At 37.4% G+C, this 26624-nt stretch overlaps 2 pseudogenes; both read right to left on the bottom strand.

Moving 5' to 3' along the window:
• Positions 1-4291: 4291 nt before the first annotated feature.
• On the bottom strand, positions 4292-7374 carry LOC129502292 (splicing factor 3A subunit 3-like; annotated as a pseudogene).
• Positions 5758-6002, bottom strand: LOC129502293 (cytochrome b-c1 complex subunit 8-like; annotated as a pseudogene).
• Positions 7375-26624: the final 19250 nt, after the last annotated feature.

The following is a 26624-nucleotide window of genomic DNA, read 5'->3' as shown; positions in this document are numbered from 1 at the left end:
TTAACAAAATCCTCCTAGACTCATTAGCTAGGCAAGATCACATGTCTGTTCCAAGCTAAAGAAATTAAGAAGGGGATCCCTGGGTGGCGCAGCAGTTTAGCGCCTGCCTTTGGCCCAGGGCACGATCCTGGAGACCCGGGATCGAATCCCACGTCAGGCTCCTGGTGCATGGAGCCTGCTTCTCCCTCTGCCTGTGTCTCTGCCTCTCTCTCTCTCTCTCTCTCTCTCTGTGACTATCATAAATAAATTTAAAAAAAATAAAAATAAAAAAAAATTAAAAAAAAAAAAGAAATTAAGAAGAATGAAGACTGGTGCAGATATAGCAAGATTGGTTTCCCTGTGTGGAATATACAGCTGTGCTGGCAAAAGAGCAGTATAACAGAGGCGAGGCAGTAGGCCCGGTTTAAGTGAGTATTTGTATCCGTGTTTTTTTCTGTACTTCGCTCCTTAGTGAGGCAGGCCCATTTTGAGGGCCATGAGTCTGGCCAGTGAAGGGTGAGCAATCTTCCCTGGCCAGGCTTAACGAGTTAGCATTCGACTGCAGAAGTCACGTCTGTGTTCAAGAGTCCACTTACTATCATGTAGAAATAGAGGGGTTCTTGCTACATTCTCATACTTAATTCTGCCTTCTATATCTAGCAGATCATCAAACAGGATTTTTAGCTTTTGAGCATTAGAGCTGCTATCCTAAATTATACTAGGAAAAACTCTCTCAACAATGTTTTTTTGTTAATTAATTAATTTAACAGAGATTGAGAGAGAGAGAGAGAGAGAGAGAGAGCAAGCAGGGGGAGTAGCAGGCAGAGGGAGAGGAAGAAGCAGGCTTCCCATTGAGCAGGGAGCCCAATGTGAGGCTAGATCCTAGGACTCCCATATGATGACCTGAGCCAATGGCAGACGCTTCACCAACTGAGCCACCCAGGTGCCCCTCTACCATGTTTTAAGATACAAATTCACAAGTACAATACAACGAAGTTCTAGAGATCTAATGCACTGTATAAGGATTATAGTCAATAATACTGTATAACATACCTCAAAATTGATAACAGACTAGTCTCAATTGTTCTCACCACAATAGATATGTAGATGATAGATGGATAGATAGATAGATAGATAGATAGATAGATAGATAATTATGTGACATGATAGAAGTTTTAGCTAAAGCTGTGGTAGTAATTATAATATAAATATATCAAATCAACACATTGTATACCTTAAGCTTAGTCAGTATTTTATGGAAATTTTAGCTCTATAAAAAAAATGCTTACTCAACTGTGCTGCTGTTTGCCATGCAAATATTTATCAGGGGGCTTATTAAAACATCTTAAATATGCAAAAAGTATACATCTTAAAGAGTACTAGGGGAAAAACACTTTTTTTTTCATCTAACCAGCTAAAGAAATAAACTTGAAAACCCTATTATGGCTCTCACTGATATGTTCTCAAGTTTTTCTTTCAGAATTAACCAAAACTCAATACTTCAATGTTCTGTTCAATATTTTTCTTTCCATATGTTATTTTACAATAATTACATGTGCAGGTAAAACATATTTAGTGATTTGTTTTCTTGGTCTTTGAACATTAATTTACTACACAGTAAATCTTAAAGATTTTTAGTACTATGTAGTATTTTAGTATATATGCATAATGCTACATGTATATTTGTATATATATACAAATAATATATGTATGATAATATAATATATATGTTATACTATGTATATACATACACGGACACATACAGTAGACTCATTTCCCTGTCAGTGAACATGTGAGTCATTTCTGGGTTTTTGATATTGTAAATGATGATGTCATAAAGATTATCTATGGGGTTCTTGGCATCAAAGTGCAGATTTTAGACTATACTTACGAGTGTAATTGCTAGGTCATGGGATAAATGTATATTCAACTTTAGTAGATTATTCCAAATTTTTCTTTAATGTATTTATAAAACTTTTACTTTGAGCAATTCATGAGTCCTGGTTGCTTCAAATATTTTCCAAATTTCATTATTGTCAGATTTTAATTTTTGCTAAACCTACTGGTAAAAAATAAAATCTTAATTTTTAGTGTTTTAATCCACATCGCTTTGCCTGATGAAGCTGAACATCTAGTACTAGATTTGTTGCCTGTTTGTTTTAACTCTGTGAAATGCTTTTTTTAATATTCTGTATCCATTTTTCTTTTGCAGTGTTTGTATTTATCTTATTGTTGGTTGAATGTCTTATAGGGCCACCTGGGTGGCTCAGTTGGTTAAGCGTCTGATTTTTTATCTCTGCTCAGGTCTTGATCTCAAGGTCACACATTCAAGCCCTTTGTTGGGCTCCACACTGGGCATGGAGCCTATTTTTTTTTAATTTTTTTGATTATATAGATTTGCATTTAGCTCAGTCTGTAAATTCCTTCACATTTTCTGTCTTGTTTATGACATTACTGACATAACTCTCTTCTGAAGATCAAAAAGATATTCTCTTGAGTTCCATTGTAAAGGATACTTTCACGTTTAATATTTAATCCAACTGGACTTGATTTTTTTGTGTGTGTGTTGGTGAAAGGTAGGCATTCTTTTTCTTTCAGAAAATGGGAAACTGTTGAAAATCATCAGTCTTTTCCATACTGATGGACAGCTCCACCTCCACTGCAATCATACCTGAAGTTTCCACGTACAGAAGATCTGCCGTCAGCCTTTCTATGATATACCACTGGATTATTTTCAACAATATCAATATATTTTCCTGCTTGTAATACTCTTTTTAAAAATTTTATGTTAGAGATATTTTTCCCTATAAATCACAATGTTTCTCCCTACTCTACTTTCTGTAATACCTGAAAAAAATCTGCAAATTTATTGCTATTTGTTCCTTAAATTCTTGGAAGTATTTACAAGTAAAAGTAATGGGATCTAAAGTTTGTTGGCACCCCCTGTTTTTCATTTTAAATTTGAGATATAATTTGCATATAAGAAAATTCACTTCTTTTTAGTGTGATTGAGGGTGTTTCCTTCTATATCTGGTTTATTGAGAGTTTTTATAATAAATGGATATTAAATTTTGCCAAGTGTCTGTGCATATATTGAGATGATTGATTGATCATAGTTTTTTCTTTTCTTATGTTTCAGCCTATTGATATGGGATATAACATTGCTTGGATGGCAAAATTTGCAGTAATCATGTTTTCCTGGGATAAATTACAATTGGACACAATGTTTGTCTTCTCTATAGAGTCCTGCATTTGATTTGCTCATATTTAATTTAGAATTTTTGCATTTATGTTCATAACTAAACTCTTAGTTTTTGTTTGTTTAATTTTTGCTTGTCTGTTGCTTTACAATATATTTATCTGGTCTGTGGATGGGTTTAGCTACACGTGAGTTGGAAAGTGTTTCTCGACCTCTTATTTTCTAATCGTTTTTTTTTTTTCTAATAGTTTTTATAAATGGTATTATTTACTCCTAAAATATTTGGAGAAAGAAAACAATAAAGCTATTCAAGGCTGAATTCGCTTTCAGGGCATAAGGCTTTCAATTTTCAAAAAGCAAATACAGGATGATTTATCTACTTCTTGAGTGACCTTCCATAGTTTTTTGGTTTTTGTTTTTTTGTTTTGTTTTGTTTTGTTTTCCCATGGCATTTGTACATTTTATCTAAGTTGTTTAAGGAGAGAAGCTTTTGAAGTACAGATTTAATTTCTTTAATAGGTGAGAATATGCAGGTCTCCTACAGGTTTTTTTGTTTTTTGTTTTTTTACAGTTATAGGAAGTTAGTGTCCCTGAATTTTTTATTGCATCTATATTTTCCCATTTATTGGTATAAATACGTTTATAATTGTATCACATGTTTTTAATATCTCTAGTGCTTAATCTTAGTGTATTCTTTTTTTTTTTTCCTGGATTAGGCTTTCTAGTGACAATCTTGTTCCTTATGTTTTGTTTTGTCTTGTTTCATTAATATATGTTCTTATCTCTATTATTTCCCTTCTACTTTTTATGGGTTTAAGTTGCATCAGATTTTGTCAGACTTCATATTTTAATTCCTGAACCATTCATTTTTAGAATTCTTTCCTTTCTTTTTTTTTTTTTAATTTTCTGACAGAATCTTTTAATATAAAACAAAGACAAAACACATCTCGGCCCTGCAACCTGCCAGCATGCCTTGGTTTTCACAAGACTCTGCACGCTGGACCTTAAGACCAAGTAGGAGAGTCTTTAAGGAGCACTTGGTTGGGAGAAATAGAAAAAGGAGATTTCAGGTAAGCCTGGGCAAGCCCAGAAGCTGAGCTACATCCCTGAACACTAGAGCAGTCCTTGTCCCTTCAGGTCCTCATAGGGCTTCTTATTCACCACGTTCCCGCTGGAGTCTTTTTTTTTTTTTTTAATTTTTTTATTTATTTATGATAGTCAGAGAGAGAGAGAGAGAGAGAGAGAGAGAGGCAGAGACACAGGCAGAGGGAGAAGCAGGCTCCATGCACCGGGAGCCCGACGTGGGACTCGATCCCGGGTCTCCAGGATCGCGCCCTGGGCCAAAGGCAGGCGCCAAACCGCTGCGCCACCCAGGGATCCCCCCGCTGGAGTCTTCAGAGTCTTCCTCGGTGTCAGGCTGCCGTCGCTCCGAGGCCTTCTGCAGTTTCGGCTCGGCCCACGAGGAGACGGCATCTTCCATGTGACTGACGGCCAAGGCGCATCCGAGCCTTCCGTGGGCGCTGGGCCTGGGCCTGGGCCTGCTCGCCCTCCGCCTCCTGGCGCTGCTCCGCGACGCCCGCGCCCGCCCCGGGAACCACTTGGTCGGAGGACGCAGGGACCTGTCGCCCAGCGGCCCGCAGTGGACACCTTGGTGAGCAACTTGGAAGCTGCTCATTCTCCATCCCCCATCCGCTGCTGCTGGCTCCGCCCCCGACACTTGGCAGCTACCAGCATTATCTGTGGCTGCTCTTGCCTGGGAGTCGCGGCCCTTGTAAGAGCGGCCTAAGGCAGGCGGGTTCGAGGAGGCAGTGCACTGGGGGGCCCGGGCCGGAGCTTCATTCATCCCGGCCAGCTTTGCCGTCGGGCTTGCAGTCCTCATTCTGGACGCCCTGCTTCTGTGGCCGCTCTCCTACGCCATCGCCCAGGCTGAGTGACCCTGGGTGGCCTCTGCTGAGCGTCAGCGAGACCTCCTGGATCCTGCAGTGCGGCATTGCTTCGGCCTAAGGCCGGCAATGGTCCTTCCTGGCTGGAAGGATGGTGCCTCTCTCAAAGGGCTTTGGAAGAGCTCTTCTAGACCTTTCCAAAAGAAGGCAGCAGCCGAGACTGCAGAGGGGAGGCCCGCCTGCTCTGTCCTCTCCGTGGACGTGCGCATGGTCTGCTCTGCACATACCACCTGCAGGCTGTATGGCGAGGACAGCGTGGTACACGAGGGCGGGGATGCTGGCTATATCTCTGGGCTCCAGAGCCTGATGGACATTGTCACAGAGATCAGTGAGGAAAGTGGGGAGTGAGCGTGCTGGCTGCACCAGCACCCGAGAGACCCTCCGTGTCCCAGGCACAGCTGTGCTGCGTCGGGGAGGAGGCCAGTATGGCCCGGCCGTTGGCCCCTGCAGCCTGGAGCTGATGGGCAGAGGCCTCTGTGAGTCCCAGCCTGAGCCAGCCCCAACCGCGTTTGGAGTCTTTTATTTATTTTAACTAGTTCTTCAACATTCCACATTTGATGATGCAGATAACCTCTTTCTTCCCTGAGTGTAAATGTTCTAATACAAATCCTTTTGTTAATTGTAAAAAAAAAAGTCTCATTTGTCACTTTCATAGGCAGCTGGATTCTTCCTCTTGGATTTCTCAAACTCCTGGGTTCCCCATGTGTAGACAAGGTAAAACGCTCTGAACGGGGGCACGACGCGAAGGGCGCACGCCCGCGGGCGCAGCACATTGGGGGAGCCTTTGCTGAAGTCCTGCGGGACGGCGCGCTGCTCCAGGGCGACAAACTGTAGGGGATCACCTGCCGCATCCGGGTCAGCTTCCCAAACTCGCGGCCCATGGTCGCGGCGGCGCCTCACTCCCGCACAGGGGTCACTTCGCACGTTAGCCAAGGGGGCAGTGTTTGGGGTGCCCAAACACCTCATGCCGTGGGCATGACGCCACTCAGCAAAGTGCAGCTGGAAGGCCTTGGGACCTCGGGGCGTGTAATTTCCACAAATCTCACACTGTGGAGCTCATACAGCCAGTAGGGGAATAGCTTTGCCATCCCAGCCGAGGGGCAAGTTTTGGGGGTTCTAAATGATCTCATTCTCCTCATCTTCACTTTCACTCTCACTGATCTGCTCTTCCTCTTCTTCTTCTCGTTCCTCCCCTGTCCTCACCTGCTTGCGTTGTACATTTTCATGCGTGAGATGCTGCTGTTCCCCAAGAATCTCTACACATTCATAGATCCGGGCTTCTAGGAAGGCAACGTCTTTGTTCCTCTCAGTGTCTCGCTTGGTGCCTTTTTGACTTGGGATTTTTGGCAAACGGAGGTGCCAAGTGACTCCAGGGACTTTCCTTTGGTGCTGAAGAGCCTCTGGGCTCGCTCTTCTAGGGTCCCACCACACTTCAAGCCTAGAGCTAAGAGTGCAGATTTCAATCTGTCCAGACCCAGGGAGGCCAACTCCTCCCAAGAATAGAATGCAGACAAGGTCAAGATGGGCTCCAGCATGGGTCAGGGCACTGCTTGTCTCTTTCGGCCATCCAGGAAAGGTACCGTTCTCCCACTTCTTCTCAAATTCATTCTGAATCTTCCCAAAAGGTTCCTTCTGATCTTGGAGGGGCTTGACTCGGTCTGTGTAATCTTGAAGGTACTCAAGCAGTATCTCCAGGTCTCTCTTATAGTCAGCATTTTCCTCTCTTTAAAAATGTCAAATAACTGGTCAAAGATGGACAGATAGGTAATATAATCCGGTTTCTCTAAGGCCTTGAGATTAATGTATTGGAGGTAACAGTCATGGAGGTCGAGATAACGACCATATCCCTCTTCGTCTGTGAACTCCACCAAGTTTTGTGCTTCTTCACTTGGATTCTCTCGAGCCTTCAGAAGCTCCTCAAATTCCACTGACATTGGCACACAGATCTCATTTGGGTGTTTCCGATGGGATTCTTTTATTTGCTTGAGTTTATTATAAAATTCAGCAAATTCATTGCGTCCTGAAATGGCATTGAGTTCCTCCTTTCCTAACCCATCCTTATCATCATGCAAATCCCGCAGGTTCCCACTCACTTCCACATACCTATCCTGCATGGCCCCTGTGCGGTGGTCGGAATTGATCTGGTCCCGGAGCGTGGACTTGCTTCTTAGTGAGCATCTCTTTGGCTATGACGTCCATGAGCCGTTCCTTCACCTCATGGTACCGCCGCTGCTGCACTAGGATCATCTTCATGTTTCCTCCGCCGCGGGTTCGGACCCCCCACCAAGTATTTCCTTTCTAATGCATCAGATGAGGCTGCGATATTCCTAAAGCACTGCTAACGTGCATTCCACAAGCTTTGATTTACTGTATTTAATTATAATTCAAGTGAAGATAAATTTCGTAAGTTTCTTTGTAACTTCTTTCTCCACCAGTAGATTATTTAGAGTTTTATTACTTAACTTCTGGATATATATAACTTATTCTGCTCTTTTTTTTATTTTTTTTATTTTTTTATAAATTAATTTTTATTGGTGTTCAATTTACCAACATACAGAATAACACCCAGTGCTCATCCCGTCAAGTGTACCCCTCAGTGCCCGTCACCCATTCACCCCCACCCCCCACCCTCCTCCCCCTCCACCACCCCTAGTTCATTTCCCAGAGTTAGAAGTCTTTATGTTCTGTGTCCCTTTCTGATATCTCCCACACATTTCTTCTCCCTTCCCTTATATTCCCTTTCGCTATTATTCATATTCCCCAAATGAATGAGAACATACACTGTTTGTCCTTCTCCGGTTACTGTGGCCAAGTTCAAAAAGGGTGTTGCCTGAGTTCTTCTCTGGGATTTTGATGGAATCTTGTCTCACATTTAGATCTTTCATCTTTTTGAGTTTATCTTTGTGTATGGTGCAAGAGAGTGGTCCAGTTTCATTCTTCTGCATGTGGATGTCCAATTTTCCCAGCACCATTTATTGAAGAGACTGTCTTTCTTCTAGTGGATCGTCTTTCCTCCTTTATCGTATATTAGTTGAGCATAAAGTTCAGGGTCCACTTCTGGGTTCTCTGTTCTGTTCCATTGATCTATGTGTCTGTTTTTGTGCCAGTACCACACTGTCTTGATGAACACAGCTTTGTAGTACAACCTGAAATCTGGCATTGTGATGCCCCCAGATATGGTTTTCTTTTTTTAAAATTCCCCTGGCTGTTTGGGGTCTTTTCTGATTCCACACAAATCTTAAAATAATTTGTTCTAAGTCTCTGAAGAAAGTCCATGGTATTTTGATAGGGATTGCATTATACGTGTAAAAACAATTAAAGAACCATGAAGACAGATTAAGGCAAATAAATGACACTCTAAGGAAGAAAAACCTACGTTTAATTGGGGTTCCCGAGGGCGCCGAAAGGGACAGAGGGCCAGAATATGTATTTGAACAAATCCTAGCTGAAAACTTTCCCAATCTGGGAGGGGAAACAGGCATTCAGATCCAGGAAATAGAGAGATCCCCCCCTAAAATCAATAAAAACCGTTCAACACCTCGACATCTAATAGTGAAGCTTGCAAATTCCAAAGATAAAGAGAAGATCCTTAAAGCAGCAAGAGACAAGAAGTCCCTGACTTTCATGGGGAGGAATATTAGGGTAACAGCAGACCTCTCCACAGAGACCTGGCAGGCCAGAGAGGGCTGGCAGGATATATTCAGGGTCCTAAATGAGAAGAACATGCAACCAAGAATACTTTATCCAGCAAGGCTCTCATTCAAAATGGAAGGAGAGATAAAGAGCTTCCAAGACAGGCAGGAACTGAAAGAATATGCGACCTCCAAACCAGCTCTGCAAGAAATTTTAAGGGGGACTCTTAAAACTCCCCTTTAAGAAGAAGTTCAAGTAACTCTGAACGTGAATGGGCTTAATGACCCCATCAAAAGGCGCAGAGTTTCAGACTGGATAAAAAAAACAGGACCCATCTATTTGCTGTCTACAAGAGACTCATTTTATTCTGCTCTTGATAGAGAACATAAACAAATAATCACAGCCCTTCAAAATTAATTGATCTTGCCCTATTAATTGATCTTGTCCTATTTTATGATCAATTAATTATAATTTACCAATTAATTTTGGTAAATGTTTCTTGTCAGCACAAAATAATGCATATTTTTCCTTAGGTGCAATTTGCCATAAAATTTATTTAAATTGGTTTTGTTAAATCAATCAGATTTACTGTATCCTTCCTGAGTTTTCTCTGGCCTGGTAATCCATACAAAACACTACAACAAGATTTGCTTTATTTGTTCATTAATAAATCCACATATAAATCAACTGCCTAGACCAGGTTGTGGCAGGAATAATACATCTTTCTTTTAATGCCTCTTTGTCTATATTTAATATTTTCTTGTTAATATATTGTATTAAGAAAGAATAATACAAAATGTTGTTTTTTTTCCTCTACTAATTTCAATTTCTCAATATGTAATTCGTAGTAAAAACTTTAAATTTATAACAGTAATTTTCAAACCTCCACTTATAACTAAATAAATGCATGCTAAAGAAAAAAAATTAAAGTACTCATAGGTTAAAAATAGCTGTCAAATAATATAGTTCTGATTTAATTTCCTCTATGAATTTAGTATAAACTATATCACAATCATGTAATATCATAAACTATACTATGTATTATTTTGCATAATGATTTATATTGGTTTTTATCCTAAAATCAATAAAATTAAAAATGTCAAACATGTCTTGCCTATACTAAAAAATAAGAAAAGAGCATAAGTTGGGAATTGGGGCTAGCAGAAATTAACACACAGAATTTACTTCTAGTTTCTAGATAATTCTACTTGTCAGATCAGTTTTCAAATATGAGGCAACCCAATTGATAGCAGCTCAAAAGTCTGAAGTAAATTAAAACATGAGTAACGTATGAGTAAATTGAGTAAGCACATATACTTTCTTTTCTTTTTTTTTTTTTTAAGATTTTATTTATTTATTCATGAGAGACACATAGAGAGAGAGACAGAGACATAGCCAGAGGGAGAAGCAGTCTCCTCACAGGGAGCCCGATGCGGGACTTGATCCCTGGACCGCGATCATGCCCTGAGCCAAAGGCTCAACAGCTGAGCCACCCGGGCATCCTGCACATATATTTTCTGATGATTGATTGTTCTTTAAGAGTTTAAGCAGACCTTCACTAGCAGCATTTATTTATGTAATATATTTAATATGGTTGTAGAGGCCAGATGCCAGGATGGTAAAGAGAATTAAGTACCCTTATAGCAAATCAAATCACCATGCAGCAAATTATATCACTTTTTTTTAAAGTTTTATGGCCTTATAGTTTGAGACCTCCTTGATTTAGTGATTATCAAGAATCTCTTTTAGTGCCATGAATAGATTAATCAGCCATTTAAATTGCCCTAGCAGTTCTTTGACCTAAATGAATAATTTTAATTTTTCTTTGGATCATTTCCATTAAAAACTGCATTTGGTTTTAGAATAATATATTTTTCTTTTCTGGAATGTATAGCCCTCATTTATTTTCAAGAATTCCTTTAGAAAAAGTTTCTTTATTCCTTCCTATAAAAAAGTGATGCAATGATCAATCTGTGCATTTTTAAGTGAGGCTTGAATTGAATTGATCCTGAGTTAATAAAAACAATGGTAAATGGATGAGTTTTCAGAATAGTATTCCAGATTTTCCGTCGAAAAGCCCAGTTTAGTTACCAGTTAGAGATGTTTTCCAGGTTACAGCACAGGGAAAAAGCACACATGTGGAGCACAGTGATCTCATTGAGGAAGAGTGATTAAGCTGGCTAAGGTGGCTGAATTTCCCAGGACAGACTCTCAGAGAGTAGAATGCCTTACAGAGAGAAAATTCTAGAAAATCTGTTTAGGATCCTCTTCAAGACCTCTGCTGAGAACTGAGCAGCATAAGTGTATAAGGAAACTACCCAAGTCAAGGAAAGAACCATTCAAAGGATTGCAGGAGGTAATACTTGAGCTACCATGAAGTTAGAGATCAGTACTTGTCTTCATATGCTAGAGTGGAAAACCTGATAATTCATGGGCCTTGATGAAGGGCACCCAGAAAGATTTTGCTTTATTGAATTATTAAAATAAGGTAATTATTTTTTGAAGATTGATTGATTGATTTAGAAAACGTGAGTGGGAGGGAAGAGAAGAGGGGGAAAGGAAGAAGCAGACTCCCCACTGAGCACAGAGCCCCATGCTCCACATGGGGCTCATCCCTCCATCCCAAGAATACCACCTGAGGCAAAAATAGAAATCAGACTCAACCCACAGAGCCATCCAGATGCCCCTTTCTGGACTAATTTTAATAACTCTATTATATTTTGCTGATACATAATAATCCAAGCACTTGTACCCCATTTATTAAATCTATTTTCTTTTGGTTAAAGAGATTAGTATTATCCTGAGCCATTTCTCTACCATTTCTATATTCTCCTTTCCTTACATTGTTCTGTGCCCCTAGGAATATCAATGCATTGGGTCATCAGTTTACCTTGGGCCTTGTTGGGTTTTCACAAAGGGAGATGCTATTATTATCCCCTCTGTTTTGGTTCTTGCAATAGTTATAGCCCTCTAAGATTATAATTCTTATAGGAGGGTTTTGCTTCAGTTTTTCTAGTTCCAAATAACTTCATTTTTTGCCACTTAAAGCGTAAGAGTAGTATAGATTTCCATTGTTGCTAGTCTCTGCATCCCTCTTCATTACTTCTTGATTCCAGTCACCCCAGTTAGACCTCTGGAAAAGTTTTCTTTAATGTTTTCTCTTCTGTTAAATTCATTTGGCAGTGTGTTCTGCTTCCTGTCTGATGCAATATATCTTCCTGTATGTAACCTGTTGACTTGACATATCAATAACTATTATCTTTCTATATTACATCATAGCTTATTAGTTAGCTTGCTCCCTTGGGGTATTGATCATTGTACTTCAGAAGGAGGGGACTGGTACTGAGCTAGGGTGCAAAGTGAGAATTCTTACTTATGAGATACCAGTAAAGTTGGGACCAAGAGGAAGGTATACTGGATATTTGCAAATGTAGCTTTATATTATTACCATACCCCTGCCACACACACTTAAATAAAAACACCAGTCATAATAGAGTTGCTCCAGTGACCACATGCCTCAAAGTTTATAAGAAGCATGTTCACAGCAGCTGGCCACCGAAAACATCTCCTTTGCAAATATAGATGAATATTTTCCTATCTAGCAAAACTGCTATTGGGATTAACATGAAGTTGGTATGACATATTTAACAGAAATTCTGCATTCTGTTTTGTTTCAAACAGCCGAGCACTTAATTCTTATTTACTGGGTAGAAACCTTGTGCAAGGCAATGTTGGCCATATTCAGATTTGCTATTTTTCATCAAATAACTTAAAATCAACATAAGGTAAAATATAGATACACATTTGGAGTATACATAAACACCTAGATAGTGCCTGTATTCCTTAATGATATACTTAGCCTTTTTAATGACACTTTGTAGGTGAGGAAACATTATACACAATATAATTAAGGGAATTGCCCAAATTCACACAATGGGCTAATGATTCTGGTTGAGCTTTGAACCCAAGTCTAATCTGCCTTGTAAGTACATGCTCCAACCAATATGTTATACTGCTTCTTGATAAGTCATTACAATATTTTGCATTTAAAAAACACAATTTTTTTTAGTGGCATGTGGGTGGCTCAGTGGTTGAGCTTCTGCCTTTGGCTTGGGTCTTGATCCCGGGGTCCTGGGAACGGTCCCACATTGGGATCCCCACAGGAAGCCTGCTCCTCTCTCTGCCTATCTCTCTGCCCCTCTCTGTGTGTTTCTCATGAATAAATAAATAAAATCTTAAAAGTATGTTTTTAAAAAATTGTCATTTGTTACTTTTCCATATAAAGCAATGATCACAGTGATTTTATTATTTAAAGAGCTATCTGAAGTGAAAGAATAGCTAAGATCAAAAACAACTTTATTCTGAGATATTTAACCTGTTTGTTTCCATCCAGTCAGCCCTCCTCCAGTCAGAGGTTACAGAGTTTAGAGTTCCAACTCCTACTGAAGCTTTCATAAACAGTGATTAAAATGACAGACAGATGTTCCCCACAACCAGTCACTCACAAGAGCAAAAATGGGCACTGAATGGATGAGAAGTAGAAAGACTCATGAATTTTTGTCCTTAAGGGTTAGAAAACAAATAGATCTTTCAGCTCTGCAAACGAGCACAACAAGCAATCCAAAAGCATTATTGGTGCAAGGTAGTTTGTAGAATCTGTTCCATTTGTCACTGGAGCTAGTGATTGATGTTAGCAGGATTTGACTTATAGTCCAGACCCAAGATCAGTGGCCCTGTGTTCAGAGCGATACTTTAGGTTTAAAGGTGATTCATGTCCCTAAAACACTCAGCAGCAGCATTTACATCCATTACCATTTTTTAAGTTGAGGTGTGGGTAGGAAGGAGGAGTTAAGCTTGGCTAACCTGAGGAAACGGGGAAAATACAATTCTACAAATTATTTTCCTGAAAGCAGATAATAAACTATATTATTGCAGATAAATGATATTAATCCCTCTGAACGTTCCTTTTATTTATAACTACATTAATTCAGAAAGTGAGGTAAATCTTTGCCTTTGATACTATTCAGTTTCTTTTTCTTCCTTTCTTCCTTTCTTTTCTTTTCTTTTTTTTTTTTTTTAGGATTTTATTTATTTATTTGAGATAGAGAGTGAGTGAGAAAGCCTCAGATCATGACCTGAGCCGAAGGCAGATGCTTAACCAACTGAACCACTCAGGCACCTTGACACTTCTCAGTTTTTGAGCACAGAGTTTCTTAGAAGGTATTTTTGATACTTAAAAAAACGATAGAACAAACAAAACAAAACCAAACAAAGGATAACTGAAACTATAGACTTTCTTTTTTTTTTGTTTTTTGTTTTTCTTTAACTATAGACTTTCTATATTTATTGGCAATTAGGAAAGAACAATTTGAAAAGTACGGTGCCCGTGACATTCATACAAAATTTAAGATATGTAGCATCTGTATTATTATACACAGACAGCATGGGAGCCAGGAGATGTGGAGTGCATTTGCTGTCAATTCTTAAATATCTACACTAAATAAAAAATAACTAGATGATTTTAGTTGAACCGAATCTCTAACACTAATATTGACTGTATATGGATCAATCTGAATATGAATATTACCCACATGTATGTATGTGTGTATGTATGTATGTAGTATCTATCTATCATCTATCTGTCTATCATCTATCTATCTAATCTGTAGAATAGCTTCAGCACATAAACTATTTCAAATCAAATCATTTTGTTTATCTGAGAGATAAATAAGCCAAATAAAGTGATTTTGTTGTTAAGTAGCAAATGTGTGCCAGCATAATAACATGTGAGGGACACAGTTCTGGGTACTGGGAATATAATATTCTGAACCTCATGTACCTTACATTTAAGTGGGAGAGCCAGAGAATAAATGCTGTCAGACTATGCTCAGTGCTGTAAGGGAAATTCTTGGGTAGCATGTTGCAGGAAGATCTCTCTGAAAAAATTGAGTATGGATTACTGGTGAGAAGGAATGTTCTCACCAAGGATTATGTGAAAGTAATGCAAGGAGTGTAGATGCCCTAAAGATAGGAGGATGGAAAAATACTTATTGGAGGAAAAACTAGGAGAGTGGTCTGCTTTATGAAGCAGGGTGAGCATAAGGGGCGAATGGTAGGGAAAACAAACAAATAAAGCTATAGAGGTGGCTATGGGTCAAATAGTAAAAGATTATGATGGTCATGTTTTTCTATATCATAAAATGCTTTAAACAGAACTTAGTAGAGCATTATACTGTCCCCAAGGAACTCAATGGAATAATATCTATATAAATGGGATTCTGTAATCACAGTTTCGGAAGTTATTTTAGGGAATAACATACTATCTCCGCAACATTATTTACTAAAAGTAATTGGATTTGTGGTTTGCACTTGGTTTCATGGGAGCTTTGAGTTTTTTTTTGTTTGTTTGTTTGTTTTTAGATTTTATTTATGTATTTGAGAGAGAGAATGAGAGAAGCAGAGAGAGAGAAGCAGGTTCCCTTCTGAGCAGGGAGCCCAACGCAGGACCCTGGGATCATGACCCAAGCTGAAGGCAGATGCTTAACCTACTGAGCCATCCAGGTGCCCCCAAAAGGGTTGATCTCTAAGTCTGTTCAGGTTGCTGGAATGCCCATGTGACCAGTTCACTATGACAAACTACCACCACGAACAGACTTTGCGCTTCCTCCCTGACACCTGGTACCCAGGTGCTTTACACACATGCTACTGATAGTTTGAGATCTGAACAGAACACATCTTAGGGGATTCAGTAGTGGAAAGAAAAAGACTCATATCCCTTTTTTGCTGTTGGTGTACATGTCTTCTTCCTACATAGTTGCTCCACGAATATATGCAGTTTGTGACTTGAGTCTTTTTGCAGTCAAACACTCACAGTACACATATATAATCAATGTAGTTCCTTATAATTTTCAAAATAATCACCAGTAAAATTATTTGTGTTTGATACTTTGAGAAAGTTATTTGTGATAGTTTAGTCAATATTTGATCCTTGTTTATACATTCAGATATTTTCAATATCATTAATTTGTAAGTCCTGGGTTAGTGAGTATGTTACTTCAGTGTATTAAATCATTATCCTCGTCTTTAACTCCTTTCTTCAAAAAGATGGACCTGGAGGGTATTATGCTGAGTGAAATAAGTCAATCGGAAAAGGACAAACATTATATGGCCTCATTCATTTGGGGAATATAAAAACTAGTGAAAGGGAATACAGGGAGAGGAGAGAATATGAGTGAAAATACCAGTGAGGGTGACAAAACATGAGAGACTCCTAACTCTGGGAAATGAACAAGGGGTAGTGGAAGGGGAGGGGGGGTGGGGGGTGGGGGTGACTGGGTGATGAGCACTGAGGGGGGCACTTGGTGGGATGAGCGCTGGGTGTTATGCTATATGTTGGCAAATTGAACTCCAATAAAAAAATTAAAAAAACACAAAAAACATTTTTATTTGAAATATACATTTAAGTAGGAAACTTGAAAAAAAAGAGTGTTCAGTAAAAAGTAAAATAAAAAGAGTAAAAAGTGTAGAACAAATCAAGCAAGGCCTCCTGGGATAAAGGAGAATGGGAGGAACAGAATCTTGCTCACTGTCCTTGAATAATAAAATTTAATGATTATTTTCTCCCTTAACACTCATCAACATGTCTATAACTTATAATTTTTGTGAAAAATTGAAGAAATTTTAAAAAGAGACATAAATCCCATCCATTATGGGTCAGTATCATCCTTAAATGTTTGATTCCTAAAATACACAATGCATATAAAAGGTCTTCTTCTTTTTTTTTTTTTTTGGTTTCATTTTTGTTGTTTTGAACAATGAGTGGAGGCTTTGAGTGCTAGCAATGTTTTTGTTGTGATGAGCATCTTGCAAATAAATACTGTATTTAAGTATGCTGTTGTTCTATTGTTTTAAAATAATCCATAATAATAAATATACAGAACCGTGGAACATAGCATATAATTCAGTAAGGGACATCTTTTGCTTCATATAGTCTTCTAGTCTTAGTACATGAGTGATCAACACAGTTTATTAGTCTGTGACAGCTGCCATAACAAAATGCCAGAGACTTGGTGGCTTCAACAATAGAAATGTATTTCCTCACAGCTCTGTAGCCTGGAAGTCCAACACCAATGCATATGTGGATTTAGTTTCTCATGAGGGCTCTCTCCTTGGCCACCTTCTCTCAGTGTTCTTACATGGCCTTCCCTCTGTGCATGTTCTTGGTGTCTCATGATCTTTTTATGAGGACATCAGTCTTATCGGAGTAAGGTCCTATATTTAAAACCTCATTTAACATTAATTACCTCCTTAAGCTCTCCTTCCACATACAGTCACATTAGGGTTTCGAGTTTCAGCATATGAGAGTGGGAGTGATAGAATTCAATTCAGGAGAACCATATTGCATAAATGATAACCCCAGGATTTTCTTTTTGGAAGAATGATTTTTATTCATAATATGATTCTCTAATGCTAAATTTGTACTTATTTGTCTACTATTAGGTGATTATGAAGATTAGGGGACCATTTGGTGATTATGGTCCTGTGCAATTAGAAGTAAAAACTTCAAAATTATTCCTATTTTATTATATTTAAATATTTTAACCACTTTCCATGAGATGAAGACCATGGCTAAATCTAAATTTACAATTTTAGAATTTTCATTGCTAATACTTCTAGTAACAACACTTTTTATTTAAATGTTAATTATATACCTGCTATATTTTTTGAAAGAATGTAAGTTGACATTTGAGGTCTTTTTGTTATTTCAGTTTAACAATTGTCTAATAATCCATTAATTATACAAAGAAGAGAATTTTCTTTTTCCCAGTCTCTTTGCGATGTGTATCATAAAGCGTGTTTGATAGTTTGACTCATTTCTTCTAAAACAGAAATTTATTTTCAATATATGACAAAGGAAAATTGAAAGTCAATATTTTATTTGGTGTTTTTTGTTTGTTTGTTTGTTTGTTTTAATATCCATATAGGGATGCCTGGGTGGCTCAGCAGTTGAGTGTCTGCCTTGGGCTCAGGGCATGATCCCAGAATCGAGTCCTCGCAGGGAGTCTGCTTCTCCCTCAGCCTATGTCTCTGTCTCTCTCTGTGTGTCTCTCATGAATAAATAAATAAAATATTTTTAAAAATCCATGTAATTATTTGAGAGATAGGCAAAGCCTGTGTATTGGTTTTGTTTGAATAATGATTCCGAAATAAAGTGAAGTCTACACCCTTAATTTATATTATAATTTATATTACAGTAAAATCTGAGCATACAAAAGGAACTGTTAACATTGCTTCATGTTAGAAAATAATTTTGTCTGCTTTAAAAAATAATGCAAACAATGCGTTTAGTACTATCTAAGGAAAAGCACTTCTGCTTCTCATTACTCACTACTCACAGAGTATCTTTGTACTCTACCTTGTTTCTGGTCACCATTGCATGATTTTTCCATATACCAAACAATTATCCAATGCCAGCTGGGTGTTCTGCAATTGAACTCAATTCTGACATTAACCAGAATTAACACAGACCCCACGGGTGTAGGAATCAGTCTCACAAGAGTGCCCCCCACTCTAGATGCCAATTGCAAGTGGAATCTCCAGGTTATCCACAAATTCTGATTGACTTGGCTATACACTGGAGGTGCCCCCAACACCCTCACTGGAATCGATCATTTGCTAGAACAGGTAACAGAAGTTGGTAAACATTTACTTACGTTTGCCATTTCATCATATAATAGAGTATATGATTGATATATGATACAGATAAAAAGGTTCGTAGGAGAAGGTCTGGAAGGGTGCTGAATGCAGGAGCTTTTGTCTCCATGGATTTGGTGTGTACCACCCTCCCAGCATGTAGAAGCTCTCCAGACTCCACACTATTAGAATTTTCATGGAGGCTTCAATACATAGGCATGATTGATGATGAACTCCATTTTCAACTCCTCTCCCTTCTCTGAAGAATGAAGAGCAAGGCTGAAAATTTCTTGTTTCCAACTTGGCCTGGTCTTTCTGGTAACCGTCCCCCATTCAGGAGTGTAACGAGTCGTCTCGTTAGAACAGAAGACATTTCTATCACTCAGCAAATTCCAAGGACTTGGGAAGCTCCGTGTCAAGCACTCTCATCACTCAGGAAATTATAAGCTTTAGGGACTTGGTGTCAGGAACTGAGGTCACTGACTTAAATATTGAACAGAAAATTTCTTAGCACCTCTATTTATAAGGGTGTTAGGATCTCTTTGTCAGGATGGGGTGGGGAGGTAGAGATATTATATATATATTTAAATTATTTCAAATACATATAATTATTTTTTTCTAATTTTATTTACATATAAATATAATGCAAAGCACCTAATACTTTAATGCACTTAAAGCAAACAACCAGAAGTGTAATAATTATCACAACCATGAAGACAGATAATTTGATCATCTGAAATTTGGATCTATTTTGAGTCATATTTATCTATTATTTTTCTATCAGACTTTATAACTGTAGGGCATGTCAATGGAGTTTGACAGAACCAATCACAGTACTATGGCTGATATTAGATATTTATTGAATGGTCATCACAGCATCCCTTTTGTAGAGCCTCTCCTTCCCTGTGTTGGTTTCCTATTAATGCTATAACAAATTATTTCAAATTTAGTGGTTTAAAGATAAACTAAAAATTGTTATTTTAGATCCTATAGGTCAGAAATCTAACATAGTCTCACTGGTCTAAGATCATAGTCAGGAGAGCTTTATTCCTTTCTGGACATTCTAGAAAAGAATCATTTTCCCTGCCTTTTCCTGATTTTAAAGATTTTCCTCCGATCCTTGCACATAGCCCCCTACATTCCAGAACCAGCAATAGGGCACACCATTCTTCTCATACTGTCTTCTGACCATAACTGAGAAAGGTCCTTCTCTACTTTTAAGGACTCCTATGATTAGATTGGGCCTTCTCTGGGTAATCCAGCATGATCTTCTCATCATTCCCATCTTAATTTAATCACGCCTGAAATGTTTCTTTTGCCAAGTAAAGTAATATATTTACAGGCCTGATGATTAGAGTAGAGACATCTCTGAAGTCATTTTCTTATTTGTCACACTTTCTTTGTCCCGTGCACATTTTATCATGGGTGCACCATTAATGGTCATTCTGTCTATGAAAGGTGATAATGATTCATCCAAATATATGTACCTGATTTAATCCACATCAAAGAGTACCTCCATGGGACTTTGCTTTGAGACTGGGTCCTAGTCATTCTCTCTTATTGTATTTAAAGCTATTAATTTTTAATTTTTTTTAATTTTTTATTTATGATAGTCACAGAGAGAGAGAGAGAGGCAGAGACACAGGCAGAGGGAGAAGCAGGCTCCATGCACCGGGAGCCCGACGTGGGACTCGATCTCGGGTCTCCAGGATCGCGCCCTGGGCCAAAGGCAGGCGCCAAACCACTGCGCCACCCAGGGATCCCAAAGCTATGAATTTTTAAATTACAGAACTGTTAGTGGACAAATTTCTTGCCGTGTGGAGAAAATATGCCAATAGATAGAATCAAGCGCACAGAGATTAAAAGACAAGAGCCAGAGTTTTAAAGAGCACCTGATATTGTCTTTATGTGGTCTCTGAGGTCCAGATCAACCCTTTCTATATCTGAGTAGTTCAATTCCACATTGAATTTCAAGAACCAAGAACCAAAGTTATTCACTTTTTTTTTTTAACTAAGTCAATTTGGATTTCTGTTCTTGAAGTCAAGAGCCTTAATTAGTAGGCAATTAATCAGATTTACAGAGGGATTTAGATTGAAAAATAATTCTTAACCAAATATGCTCACTTTGATTTTATTTATACATTAATTAAGTAGTCTTTCTTACTGCCTCAGTCAACATTATTTCTTTATTCCTCTAAAGTTCTTTTGATCAATATTCTCAAAATTATATATATATCCTAAACCTGTTTTCTAAGATACATCTTAAGTCTCAGAAATTACTTACTGAAAGTATTTATATATTTTATTTCCTTTTTTAAGAATCCCATGGAAATTTACTACTTTCTCAATTTTTGAAACATCTATCTTATCTTAATTATAATTTTGTATAACTTTGCATAGATTTTTAGCTCAAGAAAGCAGATATTTGCACATTGGATGAATATATAATCTAATGGTTTTTGCAAGCCCAGGAAATATATTTGAATAGAAAAGCAGAAGCAGCAATCAGTTTCTCTGTCCCATGAGGCCATTCTTCTCTCTCATTTTTGCTTTTATACTGTGTGTCTTCTCTGTGCTCAGGCTTCTCTCCACAGAATCACTCCCTTTGCTCTTTTGTTGATTCTCTTTCCCCAAATTTTTGCTTATGCATAGATTTGACTGGCCAGGACAACAACTCTAGCACCATATCTCGACAATATTTTGATTCAAGTGGCCATATGATCTGACTCAGTGTCGGCGCCCAGTGCATACCGGGGAGAGTCACTGCCTGGCTTTTAACTTGGACGGTCTTTGTCTAGCCATCAGATTTGGATGATAATAAGATTTCCTCTGGGGTTTGGGATAGAGTGTCTGCTCCATGAATCCTTATGTATGCTCCATTTCAACTATACAACATTAATTTAGTTTTTAAATATAAAATTTACTGGTTTAATGTTTTAACTTCCTTCTGAAGCCACCATGTCTTCCATCTCTATGTAAACTCAATAGCCTGTAGAATCTCACACATTTTATTGGTCTTCTGATAGGCTTAGATCTAAGTCTAAATTTAAATCTACTTTTATATCTGTCCAATATAAACATTTTATTAATGATTTTTAAAATGTTTTTGAGATAGATGCCAAAGTACTACCAAGTATACCTTATAAAAACACAAGTAAAATCAGAAAAATCAAGAGATGTGATACATTGATTAATTTAATAGGCTCTGAAATCAAATGGATCTAAATTCATATCCATGGCATATAGAGCAAGTTTATTACTTTATTTCCTTACCTAAAAGATGGGGAAAATAATACCTTTTTCATAGGGTGTTTTACTCTGTGAATGAGGTGATAAATATAAAGCTATCCATGCTCTGTGCCTTATGTATAACACACCGTAACTGTTAGCTGATTTGGATATGATAGTTAATTTCATTGTTTATTATTGTTGTTTTTTACATTGTAGAGCTATTCTTGATTAATTCATTTATTTGGTAGTTTTTTTTTTTTTTCTGAACCTCTGCCACACAACAAAAAAAGGAATTGGCAATGAACTAGCTATACTCAGTCCTTGACTCTATGCAACTTATATTTTTGTGAAGAGATAGTTTTGAAAAAAAAATCAATATAGTAAACAAATAAGCTAATCTAAAATTAAAGTAGTAATCTAAAATTAAAGTAAAATTTAATTTAATTTAAAATTAAATTATAAGAAAACAAAGAAAAGATAAGCATTGAAATTTAGAAGTGGGGAGGAAAGCTTTCTGAAGAAGTGCAACTTAATGTGAGATATGAAAACTTTCAGAAGAATTTGGACAATAGTGGAAGGTTTAGAAACAGAGGAGTCCTTCTGGGAACAAGCAAAGCAGCATGTACAAGGCATTATAGTAGGGGGTCCTGGGCATATTTGGAGGACTTAGATCACTGCCTTAGGTGATTGAGAAAGCAGAAAAGATGGAGAAATAGATTGTAAACTGGCAGTAATAACTTTGGGTCAATTTTAGGCAGTTTTGAATAGAATTAAACAGGGATGCCTGGTTGGCTCAGTGGTTGAGCATCTGCCTTTGGGTCGGGTCGAGATCCCGGGGTCCTGGGATGCAGTCCTGCAATGGGGTCCCTGCAGGGAGCCTGCTTCTCCCTCTGCTTATGTCCCTGCCTCTCTCTCTGTCTCTCATGAGTAAATAAATAAAATCTTTTTTTTAAAATAATAAAACAACAGAGTGATAAAAAAATCTCATTTTTAGAAAGAGTAAAGTTTTACAGAATAGTTTATATAGCATAGTGTGATTTCTTCCTCAAAAGGGTAGTCTTTTCCTTTGAAGTTGATCTTAGCTTATTTTTTCCCAGTTTCATGTACATACAGTTATTTAAAACTTTATATAAAATATAATCATGCTCTGAACCACTTAACAACAACTCTGTATAGAAATTTAATGACTAAAGGTAAAGTATAGGACTTTTTAAAAAGATGTATTTATTTATCTTAGAGAGAAAGTGTAAGGAGGTGTTGAGGGGCAGAGAGAGACTCAATCAGATTCTCAAGTCAATGTGGGGCTTGATTCCACGACCCTGAGATCATGACCTTAGCCAAAACCAAGAGGTGAATGTCTAACCCACTGCACCACCTGCGGGTCAAACCAAGGGTACTAAAAAAGTATATTTTCTTAAAGTGTCTGAATAGTTTGATTTACAAAACTAATATGCATATATATGTTAATAGAGTTTATCTATTTTATGTAGGGTTCAACCACTGATGTTACATTCAGTGATTTAACATAGATATATTTCTGTTTTATTAATTAAACACTTTGAAAAACTATCTTTTGAAATATGACTTGCCATTATTTTATAGACCAAGTGGAATGAGTTGACCCTCAATATTCAGGTTGAAATGTTCTCATCACAAGTTACCATTCAGGTTGAAATAATTTACTCTTTTTGAGAGCTGGAGTTTGAAATTTTTATATCCTAGATTTTTTTTGACCCTATTGTACAACTACGAAATATAATAACAGAAGTATTCTACAAAATAGTATTATTCCCAATTAATAGGTGAGGACCATCAGTCTGTGATATATTAAGTAAACTGACCAAGTTTTTATAGTTAATAAGTTTCACACCTAGTCCACAAAGCTATTATAATTCCAGAACCCTGGAATCAAGCCCCACATCTGGTTCTCTGCTCAGTGGGGAGTCTGTTTTTCCCTCTCCCTCTGACCCTGCTCTTTCTCTCTCTTTTTCTCTCTCATGTGCTCTTTCTCTTTAGTAAATAAATAAAATATTTTAAAGATGTTATTCTTCTACCTACCAGTCTATATTTCTTTAGTATCTTGCTTTAAATTGATATATTTATCTTAAAACTAACAATTCTCATTTTTTAAAAATATAATTTTTGCACCTTTTTTGCTTATCTATTTAGCTTTTTTACCTCACTAGGATTTTAGAGTGTGCAGATTAGACTAATAAACACCCATTTCCAAAAGCTGTTTGAGTAGTTGATTCTTTGGGTGTACTAGTGAGGGTAACCAACTCATGGATTATTTGGTAATAGGGAGCAACAAAAAAAAAGTGAAAATCAAAAGTAAAGATCACATAGCAACCCAGAAGTAATATTGAAAGTATAGTATATGACTATATCTGCTCATTGCATTGAACCATGTTGATCAACTAATGGTTTTACTTCACATTAAATAGATAGTCTAATATTGTTGAGTCATTTAGAGTCTTTGAAAATCAAAGTCTTCCTTAGTTTGATATTTTCTATTTTAAGTCTACAAGAAGTGACTTTCTCACTCTGAAAGATCCCAAATTTCAGTAATCTGAATCCATTCACTTTCATAACATACAATCCTATATTTCACTAATCTGAATCCATTCACTTTCATAAATACAATCCTATATCATTTAGATTCAATCTATTCACATGCATTCCACAATCTGTTTCTTTCCAATTTTTACCACTATGTTTTTGCCAACTCAACCCTCATATAATTGAAGTATTAATACTATTCAATAAAATTCTCTTTCCACTCCATATGCTTAGACTCTGCTCTCAAGCTTGAAAGAGCTGCATTCATTTATGAATGTGGGAAATACATTTTGGGTTTTAACCAACTTCTGACTTCCTATATACTTTCCTGTGAACAGTTTCCATGATTTCTTCCAAACTCAAAGGTAAACAAGAGATCTCATAATGTTGCAGCTGTTAGAGTCACAATTATATTTAATATCTCTAAAATTAAAGAATATTATTTATTAAGGACTGATCCCATCCATGAATGCTACAATGTCTACAGGGGAGGAAAAGGAGCTAAATAATATTGATTACACCGAGAATTATTTTTTAGTAATAACTTTTTAAATATTTCAGTAACAGAGTATGAACTAAAAATATGTTGTATACTTGAAGCGAAGTGACTACACCAAAGAATAGAATGAACAAAGCCATAAAGCTGACGTATAAAGTAGAATAACATTGCCAGACTTCGGTTGAATCAAGATAGGAAAGCACAGTCTCTATACTTTTACTCCCTCTCTCAATAACTTCCTCTACGAGGAGTTCTCAAAAATTCCCAAGAAATCATTCAGTCATTTTGAAAACCACTAAGATGGTGGATAAGACCCAAGTCCAAATTTAGAAAGCCTGCATTATTCTGATACAGTTTCAATAGAGCTAACTGTGTGACTTCAGCCTCTGGAACTTACAGCTTTTTCAACCTCAGATAAACTACTGAAGATAGGTTGGAAGTGGATGACTTTTCAATTCCACCCTAATCAAAACATTTACAATATTTGATCTACATTTAATTACTTACAAAAATAGAAACACTTAAGAGTTTATAATCAATGTATTTCTGAAGTCCAAAATGATAAGGTCTCCAGAGGAAATGTAGCCATAAATTATTGTTCAGACATTTTGAAATAGCAAGCAATCTTTTCCTTTGTGTTTTAAAGCAATTTTGAATTGCATATAGAACCCCTGTGACTTTCTGTGATCATAAAAATGAATGACTGGAATGAAACAGATGAATGGCCAATGGCTATGATACATATTAATTGAATTATTTCCTAAGTACCTCACAAATATGAATTCATAATGGCCTATTACAGGAAAAGAAATTTCAATCTTTATAAGATTTAAAATTTGCCAGTCCATTGTAAGCACCTAGTGCTTCTCTTTTTTTTCCCTAGATTCATTGTATAGAGGATTAAAAGAACAAAAGAACAGGGGATTTCTAAGGATAAAATGGGGTATTTTTCAGATTTTGTTGTTGTATGTCAGCTTGATTTTCTTTTAAAGATTTTATTTATTTATTCATGAGAGTCATAGAGAGAGAGAGAGAGACAGACAGAGAGAGAGAGAGACAGAGAGAGGCAGAGATACAGGCAGAGGAAGAAGCAGACTCCATGCAAGGAGCCTGATGTGAGACTTGATCCTGGGACTGCAGGATCATATCCTGGTCCGAAGGCAGGGGCTAAACCTCTGAGCCACCCAGGGATCCCCTATCAGCTTGATTTTTAACATATAAAATATATGATATGAAGTTCTGTTCATTGTGAAAATGTTGATTTAATTATTAGTCTACTCTAGAGACAACTAAATTTAGTAGATCTAGATCTATGTAAAACAAATTATTTTGAAACAATTAGAACACAATAAGTCCATTATACAGTATCTAATAAATAATTAATCTGGGAAAATATGAAATGCCAATCAAAAATACAAATATTTTGCATATAATTCCCAATCCTTCAGAGTTAGGTGTTTGGTACTATGCTCCCCTATCATCCCCTTGATCCCAAAAGCTACCTTCCACTCTTCTAATGTGAGGAGACAAACTCACAAAAAACATATTAAAATAATTCCTTGCCCTCTGAATTCCAATTGAATTTGGCCCCTGATAAGGAAGGACAATGAGGTCAGTGTACCCATTTGCCTGATTTCCTCATCTGGGGACTCAGTATCCTTCAATCAAGGATTGCTGCTTCCCTTCAGGTATCTTTCTCTGCAAGACTCTCTCCTTTGGGTCTCAATAATCACTTGTCCCTCCTGTCTTTCTTAGGGAATATGAGTGGCAATGCTCTGATCATTCTACTCTGTGTTGCCCCATTGTTCCACATGGTTTTCTACACCCTGCCTACAGTTTCGTAAATAGCAACTGTATGGAAGCCTCCAGATACTATGCTATATGCATG

Source organism: Nyctereutes procyonoides, unplaced genomic scaffold (assembly GCF_905146905.1).
Source record: "Nyctereutes procyonoides isolate TBG_1078 unplaced genomic scaffold, NYPRO_anot_genome, whole genome shotgun sequence".
NCBI lineage: Eukaryota > Metazoa > Chordata > Mammalia > Carnivora > Canidae > Nyctereutes > Nyctereutes procyonoides.
Note: the sequence above shows the minus strand (reverse complement) of the source record. Positions and strands in the feature narration are given on the sequence as shown.